The sequence below is a fragment of the Gossypium arboreum genome, chromosome 3 (assembly GCF_025698485.1).
Source record: "Gossypium arboreum isolate Shixiya-1 chromosome 3, ASM2569848v2, whole genome shotgun sequence".
NCBI lineage: Eukaryota > Viridiplantae > Streptophyta > Magnoliopsida > Malvales > Malvaceae > Gossypium > Gossypium arboreum.
Window position 1 is genome coordinate 36,710,060 of NC_069072.1, and position 13,473 is coordinate 36,723,532.

General features: G+C 39.0%; 1 non-coding gene across 1 annotated transcript; it reads left to right on the forward strand.

The window, feature by feature from the left end:
- The first annotated feature begins 10,869 nt into the window (after positions 1-10,869).
- LOC128290805 (small nucleolar RNA R71) lies at positions 10,870-10,976 on the forward strand. Its single transcript, XR_008280591.1, has one exon. It is a non-coding gene; the product is annotated as a small nucleolar RNA R71 (small nucleolar RNA).
- Positions 10,977-13,473: the final 2,497 nt, after the last annotated feature.

Genomic DNA, 13,473 nt, shown 5'->3' on the forward strand with positions numbered 1-13,473 from the left:
ACTTTGAGGCTATTTTCCAAGTCCTCTTGTCACCCTTAATAACCCCAACACACACTGACATGCCAATAGTGGTTGTCATGACATAAAAAGGTTAATTAGACATCCATAGCTTTAACTCATGCATGATAAATTCATATCAAGTATACCTAATTGGGACTCCTTGACTTGTTAAGTTTATTCAATACATTTCTTTACCTTTATTAATATAGAGACCATGCCAATTGACATCATTTATCCGTCAAGCATAAATTCCACATTTTATCAACCATTTCGCACACACCACTAAAGTAATAACACATCTTATGCTAATAACACATCTTATGCATGTAACACTATTTAGAGATTTCAACCCAGTAATCAATAAGAGCCATATTTCATGGCCATATACAAAATGGAATAATATACCAAAAAGAGCTATCACTTTGGCTAACAAATATGACACATATAATAAAATACTAAGTCCCCTATACATGCCGTACTTAAATATAGTAAACTAATTATACCCCAAAAGATTTGTTGATAGTGTGAATTAAGCTTCGATGTCCACGATCCCTGAGCTAGGTTGGCGATGCTATAAGAAAGAGGAAAAAATGAGAGGGGTAAGCATATAGCTTAGTAAGCCGAGTGCAAATAATAAACAACATAAGTCATGAAATTCAAGGATTAGACATGCTATAAATTTCCAACACATTATCATATTACACATATTGAGCACATTGAGAATTGATAATAAATGCCAATGAACATGTAATACCCTTTACCCGGCCCGGACTTTATGGTCAGATCTGGCGCATCACATTAAAGTGTTTTAGTGAAAACCTTGTTTTCATTGAAAACCTTGTTTTCATTGAAAACCCTTCCTTAATATGAAACCTTAATAAACTTATTAAACTCTCTTTTCAATCACAAAAACTTGTTTATAACATATGATTTTATGAAAACCTACGAAAACCTGTCATTTCGAAATTTAGTTGCGGAAACGTAGAAAACATAATATAAATTGGGAAGTCTATGTTCAATTTCTTGTAATTACAATGTAGAAAAATAATAATCCAGATGATAAAAAAATAGAAGCCTTATTACATTCCGATCTGAAATGTACTTAATAAAATAGTAACTTATATGCTTTTAAAAGAAAAACAAGCCAAAATTGTCTTGCTAGCTGGCCAACCAGAGTCCCTCCAAAGATCAAACCTTCTACTGAGCATCACTTGAAAATAAAATAAAAGACGGGGTGAGTTTTTGTAAACTCAGTGTGTACAACACTCGAGTAACAAGCATTCAATATTCACCATACATCAAACATGCAATGCAATGTAGTGCAATCCTATCCCAACAATCTATCCGCTACACACTAGCTCCGTCCCCTGATACGCATCATGTCGGGATATAAATATCGACCCAACCAACCGATACACATCCATGGTAGCCCGGTTGCGGAACCACCTTTGTTTATACATTGGGCTTAAAAGCCGTCGGTGGATCCACGATTGTCAAGCAACCATGCGATCCTCATATACTTCCTCCGTTCCATATTTCCCAACCCATATGCAACCTAAGCAGAATATCATATGTATGCAACAGGTATGCATGTCATATCCATAAAACTTACTTTCAACACATAGGGGTATTTTGGTCATCTTCGTCCTTAGGGCATTTTTGTAATTTTTCCATTATTACGGTTTTCACTTACCTTGGCCCGTTAACAAATCCCGTGAGCTAAGATGAACGAATACTATGCACCAGGTAGGATTCCAGAGAAGAGGAGGTGAGTCATTAAGACCGCTTAAGTACCAAGCTCTACCTAGATCCAATCCTAGACATGCATATACCCGTTGCCATTCTTTAACCCTATAACTTGTCCACGGTCGCATTAAATTAATTAAGTTTTATGTAGTCATCATATACTAGACCCAAAACCCCTTATAAGGCCCAGACAAATTCATATACCTGTATATGGCCAACTAGACCCAATTATATTCACAATTCCCTTTAGGCCCAAATCACATTTATGTGGCCCATTAGGCCCAAATCACATTTATGTGGCCCATTAGGTCCAAATCACATTATATTCATGCTTACATACGAATTTCTATCACATAGCACCAATGATCAATTTTTTTGCCTATTATGGGCCCAACAGCCCATCGGGCCAATTAAGCCTATTTTGGCTCGGTTGGCCAATTCACAGCCCAAGTCCATGGAGTCGCCCATGAGGCCTCCGATAACCTATCAATTTCCCCCTTATGAGTGTTCACGCACTCGCAAGACTACCGTAGCCAAACTTTCAGCTTTTTGGCATTTCGGGATTTGCCGATCTACTTGTGTGTGTGCAGTGTATGTACACAGCTGGTAATAAAGCGTGCTGCGATCCCCCTTACCACGAGCCTACAATCAATATCACTCAATGATTACTCACATAGACTTATCGAATACTTTATTAAAAGCCGAAGTCTCACCTTAACCTTACCTGAAACGCCAAGTCTTAATAGCTTTTCCTTGATCACTAATCACTAATCACGAGTACTTCCCAGATCTGCATTAACCTTTATCATTAAAAACATATTGGGTGACTTGTATCCATCATATGTCACCCATTACTACTAAAGCCTATTCGACCAACCTTTATCGAAGTGAAGAACACTTACCAATATCTCACACCTAAGGAGCAAATCGGCAGGGATCCTAAAGACTGGGATTCGATACTAATCCTACCAAAATTGATTAGAATAAGTGAAGGACAGAGTGATCTATACTAGCAAAACTGATTGAGAGAATAAAGCATTTACACTAGAATTGACCGAGTGGAAAGGGTAGTGGCGGCACAGAGGATATTCGGCTCTTGAAACTTGTATGGTGGAAAAGGTTATTCGGCACAAAGAAAAGTAAAAATCATTTAAAATCAGAGGTTAATCAAAAAGAAAACTTTGGGTACGGAAGAATGGAGAATCAGCATAAAGAAAAAGAAGGAAGAACAAGGGATTTTCGGCTTTTAGATCTTTAGAGAAAAAGATGTTTTCTAGCAACAAGGTGAGAGAGAATTCGGCATTAGCCTGGAAACCTCATATTTGACATCTATATATATCCTCTAGCCGAATTTCCTATCCCCTAATCCCTAATTCGCCTCCACCTCTTTACACTCATCATCTCCTAATTTTTCTCCCTAATAACCCCTTAATCGCCTCCTCAAATTTCTCCTCTTATCATTCCCTACAAAGTTCACATTCAACGCCACCACTATCTATCCCTTAAGCAAAAATAAATCCTTCATTTGAGCAAGGAGGGATTCGAACCTCTTACCTCCTTGCCTTGCGTGTGACGCCACTTGCCACTCCACCACAAGGCTTACTTGTGTCCAATTCTTCCTTCATTTATTTAAAAGCCAACCTACTTGCCAACAAGGGTTTTTTTAATAATTAAACCATAATTTCCTTCACCCCTAAGTTCGAACTCAAACCTTAACCAAGACCTACTATCTCATAATTAACACTTGAGTAGGAATGTTAGGCACAATTTTTATCGAAATCGAAAAAAAGTTCAGGATTTCGGGATTTTTGGGGCGTTTCAACTCTACCCCCTAAAAGAAATTTCATCCTCGAAATTCCCAACTATTAGTACAGCTGCATAGCATAGACTTCCACACCACACTCCCGCTACACAGTCTAATTCCAAACTAAATAAATTGTATATTATGGTTAACGTACGGACCAATATTCGCCTCTGAAGCCTCTCCGTCCTGTCGATGACATGCTACATAGACCAACGCTAGCTGTCCCGCCTCAGCATGACCAACACCTCTACCCGGTGCTCCACTACCAAACTGCTTTCCACCTCGCCCGACCATGGCCTCTGGCGGTCACGACCGCCCTCGGTGGTCAGACATCACCTCTACCCCGCCTCGCACTGAACGGCATCCTAGGGCAATTTCTGATCCTATGCTCCATAGATCCACAAGCCAACAAGCTCCCGTCCTCTTCCAACACTCGCCTACATGACCTTTCCCACAATCAGCACAATGTTCCTGATAGTGTGATTTCATGATAGGTTTTAAATATTTATAATTAATCGTTCTTGAAACTAACTATTATCACGATTTAGGCAAGTGTACCTATCGAACAGTAGTATAGTTTTAGCAAGACCGGATTGTCGAACCCGAAGGAATTAAAAGTACTAGTAATGATTGCCTTTTTATTATCTAGCCTAAGAATAAAGAGGTTTTTTTTTAACTAACTAATTATCTAAACTAAGAATTCACAGAGAATGGAATTAGGGAGTTACTTTTTGGAAAATCGATTGAATTAAGACAATACCTAAGGAAAAATCCACCAAGAGTTTACTTGTTATTTTGGCTCCGAATCAGACGATTTATTCATTTAACTTGTTCCGTAGAGATCCCTAAGTTATGTTATTATCCTATTCAAGATTAATAACGTCTAATCCCTAGATTGAATAATTGAGACCTTTCTCTAATTAACACCCTAGGGTTGCATTAACTCGATCTATGGATCCCCTTATTAGGTTTCACCCTAGTCCGGCAAAATCTTGTCACCCTATGTCTAGGCATGCAAACAACTCTGCTTAATTATAAAAAATGTACTCTTAGATAGGGTCTACTCCTCCTCTAAATAAGAGGTTATCTTGAATTAGTATCCTGGGATATCAAAACAAGAATTAAGAACACATAATTAAGAACAAGTTAAATATTTATCATAGAATTCAAAAAATAATAACAAGATTATTCTTAGGTTTCATTCCCCTTAGGTATTTAGGGGTTTTAGTTCATAACTAAATAAGAAAACATCTCAGAATAATAAAGAATATAAAACATAAAGAAAACTCAAAACTCTTGAATGGGAAATTGAGGAGAGATCTTCAGTCTTGATGGTGAATCCGGTTTCTGAGATGGATCAATCGGCTTCCTTGGAGTAATCCCTACTCCCTATTCTGTGCCTCCCTTTTCTTTCTCCTCTAGGGTGTATTTATAGGCTTTGGAATGCCTAAGAGCCTTCAAAATTAACCTTTTCCGAATTGGACTCAACTTGGGCTCGGTAGGGACACGCCCGTGTGACATGCCCGTGTGCGATTACTTCAGGCCGTGCTCGAGCCTGCCAAATTGACACGCCCGTACGGTTTGCCCGTGTGAGGAGGCCCAGGCCATGTTGATTTTGTATTTTGGCCCATTTTTTCTATTTTTGGGCCGTTTCTTGTTCCTTTTGCTTTTCTATGCTCTCCGAAGTATAAAACATGAAATTAAAGCATTAGGAGCATCTAATTCACCAATTCTAATGGAAAATCATCCATAAAATGTGTTAAGTATGGGGTAAAAATATATAAATTATGGTTTATAAAATACCCCCACACTTAAGCATTTACTGGTCCTCAAGCAAAATTCTCAACTCATAATCAAAATAAATTCTTCTCAACTTATAATTTCTATTGAAAATATCTCAAAATAAAAGTTTCAAACATTCCAAGTTGAGTATTTAATCATGCAAACATAGGTGTCTCCCCTCATCTAAGTAATTACCTTTGATTCATAATATTACAGAGTTTCACATCCTCACTAAAGATTCACTCAAATCACTGGAGGTGCTTAAGGACAATAAATGAAGCACTCAATAGTCAATAATGAAAAGTCATTACCTTAAGCTTGCATAAAAATCAAATCTCCACTACTATAATTTAAGATGATACATCAATCAAAAGGTCTTTAGAAGGTTGTAATGAGGCTTGGTTAGGGGGTGTGGTCACAAGCTGAAAGGAAGGGTTATAATCAAGATTAAGTTGAAAAAAATTGCCAAACTAGAAAAAGAGTTAATCATCACTTGCATACAACAGAGCTTCTTCTCAGAATATAGAATTACTAATGTGTATACATAGTGTTTTTTTTTTAAGAACAAGTTAAATAACATAGACTAACTATTAAGAACAAGATATAGCTAAGCAATTTATTCAACTCAAATCTCGACAAAAATAGGGATTAATTTAGGGGGTTTCAACAATAATGTTAAGGGTTAATATTAAGGGTAATACAAGAAATGACTTGTTAGGCTCAATGGGGTTTACTAGGGGTTAATCGTGGAGGTAGGATTTTCATGGCATGAGTGGGTTAATCCTAAGTGCCTTAATCATTTTGACATATCAAACCAAATGATGTGGTATCGACGTGCATAATCAAGCAAGTTCTAGAATAACAGTTCAATACTGACGCACTCAAAGCAATAATAAAAGTGAGCATGAAAGAATTAATAGATGCTCAAAAGGCTCAAGAATCTCACAAAAATTATGGCTTTTTGATGTTTAAAACTTGTGAATTCCAACTCAAAGTAATACCTAAACTTTGGGGAAACAACCTATGATTTTAAATTCTTAAAAATCAACTTATCATGCTTGATTCTCTAATGCCTTGAGGTTGAAGCAATCAATGCATAAATGCCTATGTTTTAGTTCAAGATATATTAGTCAAAATCATAAATCAGTCAAAATTTATCCTAAATATGATATGAAAGCTTTTCAAGAGAACAAGGTAGTCATTCAGGGATTTTTCTGATAATGAAATAAATACCCCCCACACTTAAGATGTACATTGCCCTCAATGTACAAAGATAGATATTAGAATATAAAAATAAGATAGGGAGAGAAGTGAAACTTCTTGTATGATGAATTCCTCGAACTGGAGTTTTGGAGAGTAATCGGTTCGAGAGTTGAGGAGGATACTCTGGCGGTCGTAGAGGTTCATTAGTCTATAAGTCCTGTGCCAAAAGAATATTATATCTAGTGGTAGCTATGGTCGTGGTCGATCAGGACATAGCAGTCGTAAAGAACCTTTCCCAGTGGAGTTGTTAGTTCCTATGTGATGATGAGCTTAAGAGCTCTATATAACTGTGATAAAATCAGAAACCTTTTTAGGGGATATTAGGAAGAGTAATTACTCAAAAAGAAATAACCGAAATTAATAATTAAAAATAAAATTCTAAAATCTAATAAAAATAAAAAGTAGTTTTAATAAAACTTAAAAACATAAAATACTAAATAAATGTTTTTAAACATCTTTATCGCTGGATGGCTCGTGAGGTGGGACTGGCAATGAGATGTGGAGGTGCTGACAAATCTGCTGTAGAGTAGCATCAATGTTGTCAAATCGTTGAAAATACTGTTGCTCAAATTGAGTGAGGAGCTTAGAGATGTCAGCATGTGAAGCCGTCGCTTGAACTGGACGAGAGGGTAGTGGTGGCTGAGTCGGTGGGTCCTCTTACTGTGGAGGGACCTCCTCAGTAGATTGGGTGAGACGATATTAGGGAGGGTAGGTTCCTCGGCGCCTCTCGATCATCCTTATGCTAAGCATGTTCGAGATGCCTTGTGGGGACATTTGGCCGATGAGGGTAAGGGATGATTCTTGGGCCGCGGTGCTGAGGAGCCCAAAGTGTCAAGCTAATCGAGTAACATAGGGGCCAATAGAGATGACCCCCTTCCTATGCCGCTCAATCTGGTGCTGAATCGCGAGGGCGTTAAAATAGGCAAGGTCAATGACGTGTCCGTGTAACATACAGCATAAGAAGTAGGCGTCATGAGTGTTGACGACGACAGTTCTCTCTCGCCATCCTGTAATCGTGTTAGCCAAAATGGCGTGTAGGTACCTCAGAGATGGAGGGAGAATTGATGCCTTGGAGTAGCTAGGATTGTAGGAGGCTACGCTAGGGGCTAAAGTGTGCCAGCATTTTGAGGGAGAGAAATGAATGTGGCAAGTGAGAGCATGTAGTTCATTCTCCTCCTTGAACTCCTCCATATATAAGCCCAAAGCAAAGACCGAACTCGGGATGCTTAGTCAAGGACTAACTCGCTTAAGCGGCCCGGGCCGTGTGGGATCATCGTAGTTCGTCATTATGGTCTGAAGAAGGAACGTTGAGTATAGTTTCATCGTGAGCTCGAGGTATGTTGGTTTGATGATCCAAAAGAACATCTCTCAAGGGTCGGTGGTTAGTAGGGCCCAAATCGCATCAGCCAACTGAACTTATTCTACGGCAGCCTAGTCGATGCAGAGGCCCGCAATTAAAGGTCGGGCCCGAAGGATTTGGAAAAGTTCTTCTTGGGCCCACGTAGGAATTGCAGGAGAGGGTGACGAATTTTTGTGGTTGGACTCATGGAAAATGACGCTCCCTTTCGTTTCTTTGAAGCAGGTACGACCGTTTTCTTTTCTCGTGAAAATGACATGGTACGCTAAAAAAGGGAGAATGAGCGGCAAAAATGGAGTTGGATACGACGCACGAGCATGGCGGGGAGGTCGTGTCGACTTGCAGCGGCTAGGGTTAGGACTTTTAGGTAGGGAAGACAATGAATAGTGCAGGGTTTTTATAGATTTTGGGGTACACGGCTAGGTAACACGCTCGTGTTCCCCAATTTCAGGCCGTGTGATTCGCGAATTTTGAATTTGGGCACGTTTGACATTTATTACACGCCCGTGTTCCTTGGGCGTGTGAGTACACACGGCCGTGTCGCACGACCGTGTTACACAGCCGTGTCTGGCGTTGTTCCCTTCTCCCATGCCCGTGTATGAAAGCCCCACGCTCGTGTTAATTTGATAGGTTCGACCACGGGTGTTAGACACGAGCGTCTCGCACGCCTGTGCTATTTTAACAGGTTCACCCATGGTTCTTCCACACGGGCGTGTCTCACACCTATGTTGTTTTGGCAGGTTCGCAGCCTGTGTTTAGGAAAAATTGTTGTCCTGTTTTCACACGGCCCTAGGCACGCCCTTGCTCTTGGCCGTGTCCCTGTGGAAAACCTGTATTCAAGTGCTCCGTTAGTGAGTTAGATGTTGAAGCCTAAATTTTAAAGAAGTTAATACAGTTAGTGCTCAGGTTGCCTCCCGAGAAGTGCTTATTTATAGTCTAAGCTTGACTTACCTCTTCGTTGAATGGTCATGGTGGTTTGAGGAGTTTATACTCCTCATTCCTGCTATCAATCTCATCAAAATAAGGTTTTAGACGGGTGTTGTTTACCTTAAAAGTACCGAACTTGGGGGACTTACCTCAACTGTACCGAATGGAAAAATACTAAGTACCGTAAGAGGGATTTCTTTATTCGGTGTAGTAGTGACAATATGAGGATCCGAGGCATCTAATAAGACTTTATCTCCAACCTTAAGTTGATTTGGAGAGGTATCGAGCTCGTTCTGGTAGAGTTTTGGTTTATCGTGTGTTCTCAATTTATGTGTTCGCCATTCATCTAGCTCCTCTATTTGCAGCCTTCGTTCTTCATGAATAGGTCCTCTACTATTGTTTGAGAATGGCTCATGTACTTCCTTCAGACTTATCTCCTGCAAAGTGGGTTGTATCATATAGTCAATTTTAATAGAATGGTTTAGATGACCACCTTCAATTTCCATTGTGTTGCCAAAATTGCGAGCTTGAACGATGATTGTTTCGTCTCCCACACGGAGCATGAGTTCACTTGTGCCAACATCAATAATTGTTTTAGCAGTTTCTAAAAAGGGTCTTCCTAGAATTAAAAGAGTGTTGCTATCCTCCTCTATGTCTAGAATAATGAAGTCAATGGGAAATATAAATTTATCAATTTTAACTAGCAATCTTCAATAATACCCCTAGGAAATCTTATAGTTTTATCTGCTAATTGAATGCTCATCCTAGTCTGTTTGGGTTTCCCAAGACCTAATTGCTGAAATATTTTGTAAGGCATGATGTTGATACTAGCTTCTAAATTAGCTAATGCATTATTAACATCTAAACTACCAATTAAGTAATGAATCGTAAAACTCCCTAGATCTTTTAGTTTGTTGGGTAGTTTATTTTAGAAAATAGCTGAGCAAACTACGTTTAGCTCTACATGTGATGCCTCGTCCAACTTCTGCTTATTTTCTAAAAGCTCCTTTAAAAATTTCATTGCATTTGGCATTTGCAATAGCACTTCAATAAATGGTAAGTTAATGTGTAATTTTTTTAAGAGTTTAAAGAATTTACCAAAATTTTCATCTGAGCGGTCTTTCTTTGTCGCGTTGGGGTATGACACACGAGGTTTATATTCGGCATTCACTAATTTATTTTTATTATGACCTACCTCATCTTGACTTTTGCTTACCACAGTTTCTTGCCTCAGTTCTGGTTCAGGCTCAACGACACCTTTTTCATCTTGAACATTAATTGCGTTGAGCTATTCCCTTGTTCAGTATTACTTGGCAAGCTACCTTGTGGTCGTTCGGAGATTAGTTTGGACAACTGACCTATCTGAGTTTTGAGCCCTTGGATCGATGCTTGTTAGCTCTTAAGCGCTATCTCGGTATTCTGGAAATGAGGTTCGGACACCGAGATAAACTTTGAGAGCATCTCTTCAAGGTTCGACTTCTTTTTCTGTTGGTAGGGTGGTTGCTGAAAACCTGAAGGATGTTGTGGTCTTTGATTTCCTTGGTCTCCCCATGAAAAATTGGGATGGTTCCTCCAACCTACATTGTAAGTGTTACTAAATGGATTGTTTTGAGGTTGAGTATTATTACCCATGTAGTTTAGTTGCTCGTTATCCATGTTATGGCCATAAGGTTGGTATTCTGAATAGCTTGTTCCTCTGCTACTTGCTTCGCACTGCATTACTAGGTGAACCTGTGAAGAAATAAAAAAACCATCAATCTTTTTATTCAAGAGTTCTACCTGATTTGATAGCATAGTGACCGAAGCTGTTTTCGTTGGCTTTGTCCTCATAACTTGCCACTGATAGTTATTCAGTGACATCTCCTCAATAAACTCATAGGCATCTTCAGGTGTTTTATTATTGATGGTTCCGCCAGCAGCTGCGTCAACCATTTTTCGAGTCAAAGGATTCAGACCATTATGGAACGTTTGAACCTATAGCCAAAGCGGTAACCCATGGTGAGGGTACTTTCTCAAAAGGTCCTTGTATCTCTCCCTTGCATTGTAGAGTGTTTCTAAATCCATTTGTACAAAAGAAGAGATATCATTACGTAATTTATCGGTTTTAGCCGGCGAAAAATATTTTAGTAAAAATTTTTCGGTCATTTGTTCCCAAGTAGTAATTGACCCTCGTGGTAACGAGTTCAACCACTGTTTAGCTTTGTTTCTTAATGAAAAAGGAAACAACCGAAGACATATAGCATCATCAGAAATGCCATTGATTTTAAATGTATCACAGAATTCCATGAAGTTTGCTAAGTGAGCGTTGGGATCCTCATCCTACAGACCGTCAAACTAAACAAATTGCTGTATCATTTGAATAGTGTTAAGTTTCAGTTCAAAAGTATTTACAGCTACAGCAAGTCTAACTATGCCCGATTGAGTTCCTGTTAAAGAAGGTTTAGCATAATCATACATAGTGCGTGGAGTAGGATTTTGATTAACCGCGATTGCAGGAGGTAGCTGATTGTCTTGGTTTTCAGCCATCTCGTCGATTGGGGATTGAGTATCGTCCTCTTGCTCGTTCTCTGTGTATCTTAAGCTTCGCCTTATTTCTCTTTGGTTTCTGTGAACTGTGTGATCGATTTCTTTGTCAAAAATTAGTGGTCCTGACGGGTTTCTTCTTGTCACAAACTATAAAAACCTGCCAAGAGTAGGAAAAAGTAAATGAATAAGTAATAATAAAAATAGAATTAAATTAAATTGGAAGAAAAATAAATGGCTAAAGTAATAAAAATTGAGTGTTCCTAATATCTTTGTTCCCCAGCAACGGCGCAAAAAACTTGATCGCGTGATTTTGTGATAGGTTTTAAATATTTATAATTAATCATTCTTGAAACTAACTATTTTCACGATGTAGGTAAGTGTACCTATTGAACAGCAGTATAGTTTTAGCAAGATCGGATTGTCGAACCCAAAGGAACTAAAAGTACTAGTAATGATTGTCTTTTTATTATCTAGCCTAAAATTAAAAAGGTTTTTGTTTTAACTAACTAATTATCTAAACTAAGAATTTACAGAGAATGGAATCGAGGAATTGCTTTTGGGAAAATCGATTGAATTAAGACAATACCTAAGGAAAAATCCACCTAGACTGTATTTGTTATTCTAGCTCCGAATTGGACGATTTATTCATTTAACTTGTTCCGTAGAGATCCCTAAGTTATTTATTATCCCTATTCAAGACTAATAACGTCTAATCCCTAGATTGACTAATTGAGACCTTTCTCTAATTAACACCCTAGGGTTACATTAACTCGATCTATGGATCCCCTTATTAGGTTTCACCTTAATCTGGTAAAATCTTGTCACCCTATGTCTAGGCGCGCAAACAACTCCGCTTAATTATGACAAATGTACTCTTAGACAGGGTCTATTCCTCCTCTGAATAAGAGCTTATCTTGAATCAGTATCCTGAGATATCAAAACAAGAATTAAGAACACATAATTAAGAACAAGTTAAATATTTATCATACAATTGAGAAAATAATAACAAGATTCGTCTTAGGTTTATTCCCCTTAGGTATTTAGTGGTTTTAGTTCATAACTAAATAAGAAAACATCTCAGAATAATAAATAATACAAAACATAAAGAAACCCCAAAACTCCTGAAGGGGAAATTGAGGAGATATATTCAGTCTTGATGGTGAATCCGGTTTCTGAGATGGATCAATCGACATCCTTGGAGTAATCCCTTACTCTCTATTCTGTGCCCCCCTTTTCTTCCTCCTCTAGGGTGTATTTATAGGCTTTGGAGTGCCTAAGAGCCCTCAAAATTAGCCTTTTCCGAATTGGACTCAACTTGGGCTCAGCAGGGACACGTCCGTGTGCGATTACTTTAGGCCGTGCTCGAGACTGCCAAATTGACACGGTCGTGTGGTTTGCCTGTGTGAGGAGTTCCAGGCAGTGTTAATTTCGTATTTTGGCCCATTTTCCCCGTTTTTGGCCCGTTTCTCGTTCCTTTTGCTCTCCTATGCTCTCTGAAGTATAAAACATGAAATTAAAGCATTAGGAGCATCGAATTCGCCAATTCGAATGGAAAATCATCCATAAAATGCGTTAAGCATGGGGTAAAAATATGTATAAATTACGGTTTACCAGTGGCACCCCTAGATTCACAATAGGGGGCCCTGCTCTAACCGGCCCATTATCTCTGGCCCTAGCCCTAGGCCTCTGTCCAACACCAGGAGTCTCAGTCTCCCTTTTATTCCTACCCTTTTCTTTTTCTCGATGCTCAGTGCGCTTCATCTCCTCCGCTATATTTGATTTCTCTACCAACTCCGAGAAGACTCGCTCCCTTTGTGGAGCTATCAATACTCTGAGGCTATCCCTAAGACCTTCCTCAAACCTATCGTAACGCTCATAGTCCGTTGCCACCATAACTCTTGCATACCTACTAAGGCGTAGAAATTCTGCCTCATACTCCGCCACAGATTTGTTTCCCTGGGTCAAGTTCCAGAACTCCTTCCTTCTAACATCCACATAACTCACACCCACATACTTCCCTTGGAACGTAGTTTTGGGAAACTCCCAAGTGACCTGCTCAGGTTGGGTG